At 46.3% G+C, this 10,729-nt stretch overlaps 1 long non-coding RNA gene across 1 annotated transcript in view; it reads right to left on the bottom strand.

Annotated features, from left to right (window-relative positions):
• Positions 1 to 3,473: 3,473 nt before the first annotated feature.
• LOC142072344 (uncharacterized) overlaps positions 3,474 to 10,729 on the bottom strand; it is an 89,115-nt gene continuing 81,859 nt past the window's right edge. Inside the window, exon 3 of the long non-coding RNA XR_012668736.1 lies at positions 3,474 to 4,063. This is a non-coding gene — a long non-coding RNA (uncharacterized LOC142072344). The remainder of the gene's footprint in view (positions 4,064 to 10,729) is intronic.

The raw sequence follows: 10,729 nt of genomic DNA, 5'->3' as shown, positions 1-10,729 counted from the left end.
AAGCAAAACACTGATCCATCAGGCAAAATCAGAAGAGGTTTTTATGCCTGCTGGACATGAGTGGTGCGAATGCCTCATCTCCCAGAAGAGAGCAGTTTAGCACAGCTCCTATAGGCTAGGGTGGGACAGGCAGATTACTGACAAGAGTAGGAGGGGCCCTGCTGGAGTTCAGCTACAGTGGTGGATCCCAGTTCAGCTGGACATGTGTTAGCAGGCAGGATGGATTCTCAGTCTGAAAGCCACTAAAGTCTGATTTTAGTGGTGGGGAGAATTCAGTTCCAGAGAGGCATATTTGAAATATTTATAAAATAGATACTACTACACAGGTCCCAAATGCTGTAGTGACTACACTATAAACTCTGGCCTTAGAGATCATGATTGCAGAGCACTGCTATATTGCTTTCTGTAAGGGCTCCTAACTCATGATGTCTGGTTCATGGGGGAACTTCCCTTTTTTCCCCATGTACACATTCTGGAGAGATGAACTACTCTAGTTTGCACTCTTATAACGCCTTTCACTTCACCAGTGAATTATACCTCCCATCAATCCTCTGTAAGTATCATTATCTCTCTCTTCTATAAGGGAAAACAGAGGCACCAAAACATATGATCTGCCCAAGATACAAAGGAGGCAAGTGTCAGAGTTGCAGGGCTGTAACCAGGGTGGAGCGAGCAGGGCATCTGCCCAGGGTTCAAAGCCATGGGGGCGAAAAATGATGGAAAAAAAGGTAGGGGGCATAAATATGCTTGCTCGCCCTCAGCACTAAAATGCCTAGGTATAGCTTTGGATATATACAAACCCATGTATACAAGTTCCATGCAGATGGTTCTTTTAAAATTTATTATTCTTACTGTATTCAGGAAAGTGGGGCCAGGAAAGATCTTTACAAATTTCAGTTACAGCGACACCAGCTGGGTACTTTTTGGCTTGCATCTGTCCCTGTGGAAACAGAGCAGAAATGGTGGAGGCACCTGGACAATGGAGGGGGGGGGTTAAGCATATATTTTAAAAATGTAACTTAATAAAACATGCGCTTTTCACAGTTTGCTTGTGTGCTATCTCTGTCTTTGCTTGTGTCTCTTGTCTAAATAGATTGTAAGCACTGGGACGGTCTTTTAGGCATATGTATAGCACCTACCACTATGAGGCCCTGATTCTGAGCAGGATCTCTGCATGATACTAGTGTACAAATAAATCATAACTAGAGCCATTCTTGGGATTCATCATCCAAAGGTCTCGCAAGGATTTGGGTGAGTTTTAAAGATGACTGAATGAGGAGGAGGGGATATCTTGGGGAATCTTAACAAAAGCTTTTGAAAATCCCAGCACATATTTACCACTGAGACATCTTTATCTGCTTAGTAGTGGTCTGATTTTCAGAGGTGAAGAGCACCTCCAACTCCCACCAAAGGCTCTGGGAGCTACAGGTGCTCAGCACCTCTGGAAAGTAGGCCTCAAGAGGACAGAGATTTTCCCTCATACAAGCTCAGCTAGTTTGAAGTTATCGGGATAGAGTTGCCCAAATGTACTAATTTATCTTTCAATGCAGTCTGTATAATTTCCCCGGGGATACACCCTACCCCTGCAATTTTCAGGAAGACTTTCAGTTTCTAAGGCTATAGCCAGTCCTGACTGGCATCTCCACTGTCTCACTCCTATTCCTTTTATGCCTATCTCATCGATTTCCTGCCTGTGAGCGTAACCAATCCTGGGAACTGGGGGAAGTCAACCATCAGCAGCATGTGTAATTTAGCTACTATTTATATCTTTATACTATGCACCTCACTCTATGTGAGTGCCTTGCAAATTTATACTTTTGTTTTACAAGTATAATATCTGTCTCCCACTCACACACATAAGATTGATTTATTTATGTGAGAAACCCAACCCAAATAAGAGGGTTTTGCATTTCATTTCAAAGTAAGATTCATAGTTATTCAGTGTTCGAAAGGCTTGGCCCAGCTGCCCCCACATGACACTCAGGGTATGTCTACACTACAAAATTAGGTTGAATTTAGAAGTCGATTTTTAGGAAGCGATTTTATACAGTCGATTGTGTATATCCCCACTAAGCACATTAAGTCGGTGGAGTGTGTCCACAGTACCGTGGCTAGCGTTGACTTTCAGAGCGTTGCACTGTGGGTAGCTAACCCACAGTTCCTGCAGTCTCCGCCGCCCACTGGAATTCTGGGTTAAGCTCCCAATGCCTGATGGGGCAAAAACATTGTCACGGGTGATTTTGGGTACATGTCATCAGTCGCCCCTTCCTCCGTGAAAGGAACGGCAGACAATAGTTTTGTGCCTTTTTTCCGTGTGGACGCCATACTGCTTTCAGCAGACAGTGCAGTAGGACTGCTAACAGTTGTCATCGAACCACCGCTTCCGCTGCAACTCTGCTCTCCTACTCTTGTCTCAAGAGCGAATTTCTCCATGTTGGCTGTCATGGGCTCCTGCTGCAACTCTGCTCTCATGAATCCACCTCGCAGGTCCTCTCGTCGTTCTCTATAAATATCTATTCTCGTGGCAAATCTACTGTGGGGGCTGCTGTGATCCAAGTAGCCAACACAATCATTGAGCTGCTGCTATCAAGGGTAGTGACTCTGGGAAATGTGCAGGTCATAGTGGATGGCTTTGCTGCAATGGGAATCCCTAACTGTGGTGGGGCGATAGACGGAACGCATATCCCTATCTTGGGACCGGACCACCTTGGCAGCCAGTTCATAAACTGAAAGAGGTACTTTTCAATGGTGCTGCAAGAACTGGTGGATCACAAGGGACGTTTCACAACATCAATATGGGATGGCCGGGAAAGGTACGTGATGCTCGCATCTTCAGGAACTCTCGTCTTTTTGAACACCTGCAGGAAGTGACTTACTTTCCAGACCGGAAAATAACCATTGGGGATGTTGAAATGCCTATAGTTATCCTTGGGGACCCAGCCTACCCCTTAATGCCATGGCTCATGAAGCCATACACAGGCACCCTGGACAGTAGTAAGGAGCTGTTCAACTAAAGGCTGAGCAAGTGCAGAATGATGGTAGAATGTGCACATGGATGTTTAAAAGTGTGCTGGTGCAGTTTACTGATTTGGTTAGACCTCAGCAAACCCAATATTCCTATTGTTATTACTGCTTGCTATGTGCTCCACAATATCTGTGAGAGTAAGGGGGAGACATTTATGGTGTGGTGAGAGGTTGAGGCAAATCACCTGTCCACTGATTACAGGCAATGAGACACCAGGGCGGTTAGAAGAGCACAGCAGGGCATGCTGCGCATCAGAGAAGCTTTGAAAACCAGTTTCATGACTGGCCAGGCTACGGTGTGACAGTTCCGTTAGTTTCTCCTTGATGAAAACCCGCCCCCTTGGTTTACTCTACTTCACTGTAAGCCAACCGACCTCTCTCAATCACCACTTGCAGAGGCAATAAAGTCATTGTTGTTTCAAATGCATGCATTCTTTATTAATTCATCACAAAAAATGGGGGGATAACTGCCTAGTTAGCCCGGGAGGGGTGGGGGAGGAGGGAAGGACAAGGCCACACTGCACTTCAAAACTTATTGAATGCCAGCCTTCTGTTGCTTGGGCAGTCCCCTGGGGTGGAGTGGTTGCGTGCCAGGAGTCCCCCCGCACCCCCACGTTCTTAGGCGTCTGGGTGAGGAGGCTATGGAACGTGGGGAGGAGGGGAGTTGATGACACAGGGGTTGCAGCGGTGGTCTGTGCTCCTGCTGCCTTTCCTGCAGCTCAACCATACGCTGGAGCATATCAGTTTGATCCTCCAGTAGCCTCAGCATTGCATCCTGTCTCCTCTCATCACGCTGCTGCCACCTATCATCTTGCTCCCGCCACCTCTCCTTTCGCGAGGTCCTTCCTGTCCTCATGTTCATTTTGTGCTTTCCTGGACTCTGACATTGCTTGCCTCCACACATTCTGCTGAGCTCTTTCAGTGTGGGAGGACTGCATGACCTCAGAGAACATTTCATCGCGAGTGCGTGTTTTTCACCTTCTTATCTGTGCTAGCCTCTGCGACGGAGATGATAGGGGGAGTGTGGAAACATTTGCAGCTGCGGGAAGAAAAAAAGGGAGAGCAGTATTTAAAAAGACACATTTTAGAGAATAATGGGTAGACGCTTTCACGGTGAACCAAGCTGTTAACATTACATAGCACATGTGCTTTCGGTACAAGGTTGCCCCCACAACACACACACACACCCAATTCTCTGGGATGATCGCTTCACTCCTCCCCGAACCGCATGCCTAACAGAGGGGATGATTTCTTTTCAGCCACAGGCAAACAGCCCAGCAGGAATGTCCCCTCTGAATGTCCCCTTAATAAAATTCCCCTATTTCAACCAGGTGACCAGATGAATGATATCACTCTCCTGAGGATAACACAGAGAGATAAAGAACAGATGTTGCTTGAATGCTGTTAGGATAAAGATATTCAGGCCTGTCTGCAAAGGCCTGTACTTTAAGAATTTAGGTGTATTCTTATCACTTGGCTAGTTCTAGAGATATAAAAGAAAGAATCAAAATCACTGTCTGCTGGTGTAAGGGCCTTCTCTTACTGTGACAGTCTGAGGCCCTGTTCTTAGGCTAAGGCCTTTGGCTAAGCAGCAGAGGCAGCCATAAGCTAGGAAGCGAACAGTCACATCCTCACATTCCAAACTAGTCACATTGAAATAAGGTGCTATTGGGCTGTTAGGCACAATAAGGACAGGATTGTATTCCTATCACCTCCAGAGAAAGGGAAGTGCCTAGAAAATGTAAAAGGAAACTTAGTTTGATAGCATCCTGTCTGGCAAGAACTCACTTATCAATAGCTGGGATGTGAAATCCTCACTTCTGTATTGTTTTGTCATTATAGTTCCCACTTTGCTATTGTTTGTCTGTATAATCTCTCTGGTTCTGTGATTGTTCCTGTCTGCTGTATAATTAATTTTGCTGGGTGTAAACTAATTAAGGTGGTGGGATATAATTGGTTACATAATCATGTTACAATATGTTAGGATTGGTTAGTTAAATTTCAGGAAAATGATTGGTTAAGGTATAGCTAAGCAGAACTCAAGTTTTACTATATAATCTGTAGTCAATGAGGAAGTGACGGGGTGTGGGTGGGAGGGAGGGTGGGTGGGGGAGATGGGAACAGGGAATGGGGCTAAGAAAATTGGAATCATGTTTTGCTAAAGGGAGAAATGGGAACAGGGAATGGGAGTAAGGAAGTTGGAATCATGTTTTGCTAAGGGCAGGAATGGGAACAAGGACACAGGTGTAAGGCTCTGTGGTGTCAGAGCTGGGAAGGAGGACACTAAGGAAGGAAACTGGAATCATGCTTTCTGGAAGTTCACCCCAATAAACATCGAATTGTTTGCACCTTTGGACTTCAGGTATTGTTGCTCTCTGTTCATGCGAGAAGGACCAGGGAAGTGAGTGGGTGAAGGAATAAGCCCCCTATCAAATGCCAGCAAATACTGGAACCATACACTGCCATGCTTTGTTATGCAATGATTCCAGACTACGTGCTACTGGCCTGGCATGGTAAAGTGTCCTACCATGGAGGACAGCATAAGGCTGCCCTCCCCAGAAACCTTTTGCAAAAGCTTTGGGAGTACCTCCAGGAGAGCTTCATTGAGATGTCCCTGGAGGACTTCTGCTCTATCCCCAGATTTAACAGACTTTTCCCGTAGCTGTACTGGCCGCGAATGCATCCCAAGTCTTCAGGGCAAATTAATCATTAAACACGCTTGCTTTTAAACCACGTATTATATTTACAAAGGTACACTAACCAGAGGTGCCTTCTCCGCCTTCAAGGTCCGGGAGCCCGCCTTGGGAGGGTTGGGAGTATATTGGCTCCAGGGTGATAAACAGTTCCTGGCTGTCGGGGAGAATGGTTTCATCCTCCTCATCATCATCATCTTCCTCATCTTCAAAATCCTCATCCCTGTTGCATGAGACTCCCCCCTTGCAAGAGTCCACGTACAGGGATGGGGTAGTGGTAGGGGCACCACCTAGAACTGCATGCAGCTCATCATAGAAGCGGCATGTCTGGGGATCTGACTTGGAGCGTCCGTTTGCCTCTGGATTTTTGGTAGGCTTGCCTGAGCTCCTTAAGTTTCACGCGGTACTGCTGCGTGCCCCTGTTATAGCCTCTGTCCTTCATGCCCTTGGAGATTTTTTCAAATATTTTGGCATTTTGTCTTTTGGAACGGAGGTCTGATAGCACGGATTCGTCTCCCCATACAGTGATCAGATCCAGTGTCTCTCATTAGATCCATGCTGGAGCTCTTTTGCAATTCTGGGACTCCACGGTCACCTGTGCTGATGAGCTCTGCATGGTCACCTCTGCTGATGAGCTAGCCACACAGGCCAAACAGGAAATGAAATTCAAAAGTTCCCAGTGCTTTTCTGTCTACCTGCCTAGTGCATCTGAGTTGAAAGTGCTGTCCAGAGCAGTCACAATGGAGCACTCTGGGTTAGCTCCTGGAGGCCAACACCATCGAATTGCATCCACACTACCCCAAATTCGACCTGGCGATGTCGATTTCAGCGCTAATCCCCTTGTCGGGGAGGAGTACAGAAATAGATTTTGAGAGCCCTTTAAGTCGACAAAAGTGGCTTCGTAATGTGGATGGGTGAAGGGTTAAATTGATCTAATGCTGCTAAATTCGACCTAAACTCGTAGTGTAGACCAGGGCTCATTCTAATGGGTAACAGTTCCATTGTTCCAGTAGAATGGAGCTAGGATAGTTAGTCATGGTTGCTACAGGGAGGCAGTTCCTCAGGTATCCTGGGCCAGAAACATGGAGGGCTTGGAATATCAGGAACAAGGGTGAAATCCTGGCCCACTGAAGTCAATGGAAGTTTTGCCTTGGGTTCAGTGAAGCTAGGATTTCACTCTGAGATCTTTAATTTTAATCTTAGACTGTATCCCACAGGGAACCACAGCAGAGCAAAGTTCTCGGGGAAATGTGCTCTTAGTGGGCCCCTGTGCTGCTAAGTGGGCAGCAGCTTCTGCATTCTGAACCAAGTGGACTTTTTCCAAGGGTAGCCATTGCATTCCTAAGTATAATTAATTTTAAATCATCAAGTCTCAGGGTCGCGAATATGTGGATCACTATGGCCAAATCCGAGTCCAATAGGATAGGTCTCAGGCCATGCATAGAAGTTGCTATTTTTAGTGAGCATAGCTATTTGGATGTCTAAAAGCAATGTAGCCTTCCTCAAGCCACTTGAGCCTGAGGTCCTGAAAGGAATTTACACCTGAGTTTCCATATTCCTCCCTATAAGATTCCCTTATCTTAAAGGAATGGAGTAGGAAGTCAGGCTTCTTACATCTTATCCCCAGGATGTTTCTAGAAGTTTATTGGGGAATTTGGGGTGGGGAATGCTATCTAAAGTGACATGCAGTTGCCTTATCCAACACCCTCATCCTCTCTAACTGGAGCCTCTACCTCTGTGTGTCTATGGCCACCACCACTTTTACATGACCATTTCATCTCTACCAGCAACCCCTTCTCCTGGTTTATGAGGCCCGCAGCCTCCAGTGACCTCCTTGCTTAGATGGGAAAGTCATCTGTATAGCCAAAAACAACTTTTCAAACAGGAGGAATTAGGAAATTCAAAGCAGCATGGCTCATTGCACCACACTCAGATAAGGATTTGAAATGGGACTTTGGCTGGGAGGGAGGGGATGTGCATCTGGTGCAGAGCCCCTTGAAGACTGGGGTGTGATGTGATCACATAGGCCAATAGCTGAAATTGCCTCCCTGTGAAAATTTCTGTGGCCGCAGCAAACCTTGGAAGCTCATAGTATCTCAGACGCAACTTGTTAAACATGTTCCTGTAAGTGCGAAGCCTGATAATAGTGTAAGTCCACAGAGACACCACATGGTGGCACTATCTACCTATAGCATTTCAATCTGAAGAGCTCCCTCCGACTTCCTTTACTAGAAGCAATGTCTGGGTTGCGACAGAAAAATTATTTTTCACTGTTTAAGTGTCCCAAATCCATTTGAATGGTGAATGACCACGAATGTCATTCAACAGAAGCACAACAGTGAATTATATAAGCAGATAGATTATATTTGATCATTTATGATGCTACAGAACATTAGTAATTAAATGCAACCCTCCAAACCACGGCACAGAGCAGGGAGTTAGATGGTACTTTGTCTAAAAGAGTTTGTCAATAATTCGCTACTGACATCACTGCATTTTGTACCCCAGAGAACAATGTCACAAGGCTTTCCTGTAGCTGCTGTTGCTTGGACCCACCAGCTATTCCCCCGACCCTGCAAAAGGGGTAGTGTTTGTTCAGATCCCATGAAGGGTACTCCAACCCTTAACCACAGTAGATTCCATTGCTGCAGCTCTGGCCTGGGGGAGGATTTTGTCTATCCAGGGTATGGCATGGCTGGATTTGGGATTTAAATTTTTGATGGAAGTACTGCTGACAGAACATCTTCCTTTAATTAAGCAGGCACCCTGGAAGTGAAGTCGTAGGTCCCAAACTACCAGTGATATGTGTTTGTTTTATTTTCTAAGAAGATATTTTGGTAGTTGAATTTCTACCAAAAAGCATGATGGTAAAGGAGCTGGAATGACTCTGCTGAGGTCACGCCCCCTGGGATCTGGCAGAGCCACCTGGATGCTATCACTGGGACTTTTTCTTTTATAATTTTTCTTTCTTCCATCATATTTATCTACTTCTGTGATGTTTCAGGGCCCTGCCAAGAAGAGATGCAGGACAATAGTGCCACCAGCCTGCAGTCACAGCTCCTATTGACAGGGATGTTAGTGGAAGATACAAAGGCACCTTTGATTAAGGTGGAGCTGGGGAAAGTGTTAAACCCAGAGAATGCAACTGCAGTATGCAGAAGATGTCAGGGCCTCAGAGAAGTCTATGGTGAAGCACTCAAAAATCTTGTGGGGCAAGGTGTCTGAGAGAGGTTAGGGGTTAAGAATTGGGGCATTTTGCTGATGTAGCCGTGGAACCAGAAGGGAAGCTGAATGGGGAGATGACAGGAAAACTTGGGAAAAGTGAACTTAAGGGATAGCATGTGAGGTAGAGAGAGCATCTCAGGGGTAGCTGAAGAGAGCAGGGAGGCCTGACCAGCAAGCTATCTCTGCCTGCTCTTTGGTGGGACCGGAGCGCAATGAGAACACAGTCTGGAAGTGCTGCTCTGACTCATCCCAGGACACAGTTCTGCAAGGACAGTAGAAAAGGAGAAGTAACTGCTGAGCCCTGAATGAGGGGGGAGGGAGGTGGGCCCATGGAAGCTCAAAACAGGGAATTTTAGTCTTACTCATCATATTATTTTTATATTTGGTTTTTCATATGTAAACCTCAGTATTTCTGTCAGCATGTTAACTCTGTGTGCACCACAGGGCCAGCTGCTCCCTTACTCCTTGTTCCATAAATATATGCAGTATCTCCAGTCTGGAACTCAGCTCAGCCAGCTGCTTACTGGGTGTTTGTAAGGAGCAGTTGGGCAACCTGTTCTTCTTGCACTCAGCAGACTGCAGTGCCTTGTAGGAAAGGAAACGGGAGGGTGGGCCCGGGCTGAGAAAGATTCAGCAGCTGTCAGGAGGAGGCAGAGGGGCTGAAATAAGTTAGAGGTGAGGAGTGAATATGTGAGAGATTCAGTGAGGGTTCAGCCTGAGAAAGTGCTGCTCTTAGCTTCAATCCCCAGTGAAATGGAACAAATATGAGAAAAAAAATGTTATCAGGAGCATATGTGGCCATGAGCTGGGAGAAGGACTGGGGGCTCATAAAGATTAGATCTACCGGACCAGCTCGTTTCTTTCTTTGCCAAAGTTACAGAAGGAGAGGGTGTAGAGGCTGCAGTACCATGTAACAGAGCTGGACATTAGTAATACATTTGACACAGGATCTCTCAAAATCTCACAAAATTAATTACAACTGTATTGGTTCTGAGCCTGGCAAAAAGGTATCCTTTTGGGCTCACTGCATCCCTCCTCTAAGGCTACGATCACCCTGCCCCAATTTCTACACACTCCAGACAGTTTTCTCCTGGGCTACAGAGTGAAGCCTGAACAGTGTTGCCTGCACTTCCAATTCACAGAGCACAGGCTGGAATCCCATAGATGTACTTCTGCACAAATGCTGCAGACCTGAATATTATAGCGCCAAGAGCACGGTTCCCTCTAAGCTGTGTGCGTGTGCGCACGCACACAGATCCTAAACCCCGCGCACACGGTGAAACACAGCGCACAAAAATTTGCACAGAAGAAATTTTTTGTGCACAGAAGCCTGTCAAATATTAGAGGGAACATTGGCCAAGAGCCACACATTCAGACTCTGAGTGCCGTAATATCTAGACCTCCTCCCTGCCCAAGTACAGTGAGATCCATACCCCCGAGTGCACGTGCCAGCAGCACCCACATACCAGGACAATAGGGTCAGGACTCACACTCCCAGACTCCAAGTGCAGTAGGATTTAACCTAAAGGATACTAATTTTAGGGTTCACCTTTCTAGCCTGTGAATGCACAAGGATCTGTAACCCAAAGCACAAGTGCAGTGATTCAGCAGGCACTCTACCTCAGACCATGAGGGCCAGAACTCATTGCCCAGCCTCTTAGTGCAGCAAGATCCACATCATTTGGTATTATCCTCTCAAATTTCAGGTGCATGACAACTTACACTTCAGTGTACTAGGGTCTACAATCTGGCTCTCCACCTCTACAGAGGACAAGGTGGAGCTGTAT

Source organism: Caretta caretta, chromosome 6 (genome assembly GCF_965140235.1).
Source record: "Caretta caretta isolate rCarCar2 chromosome 6, rCarCar1.hap1, whole genome shotgun sequence".
NCBI classification, from domain to species: domain Eukaryota; kingdom Metazoa; phylum Chordata; order Testudines; family Cheloniidae; genus Caretta; species Caretta caretta.
Note: the sequence above shows the minus strand (reverse complement) of the source record. Positions and strands in the feature narration are given on the sequence as shown.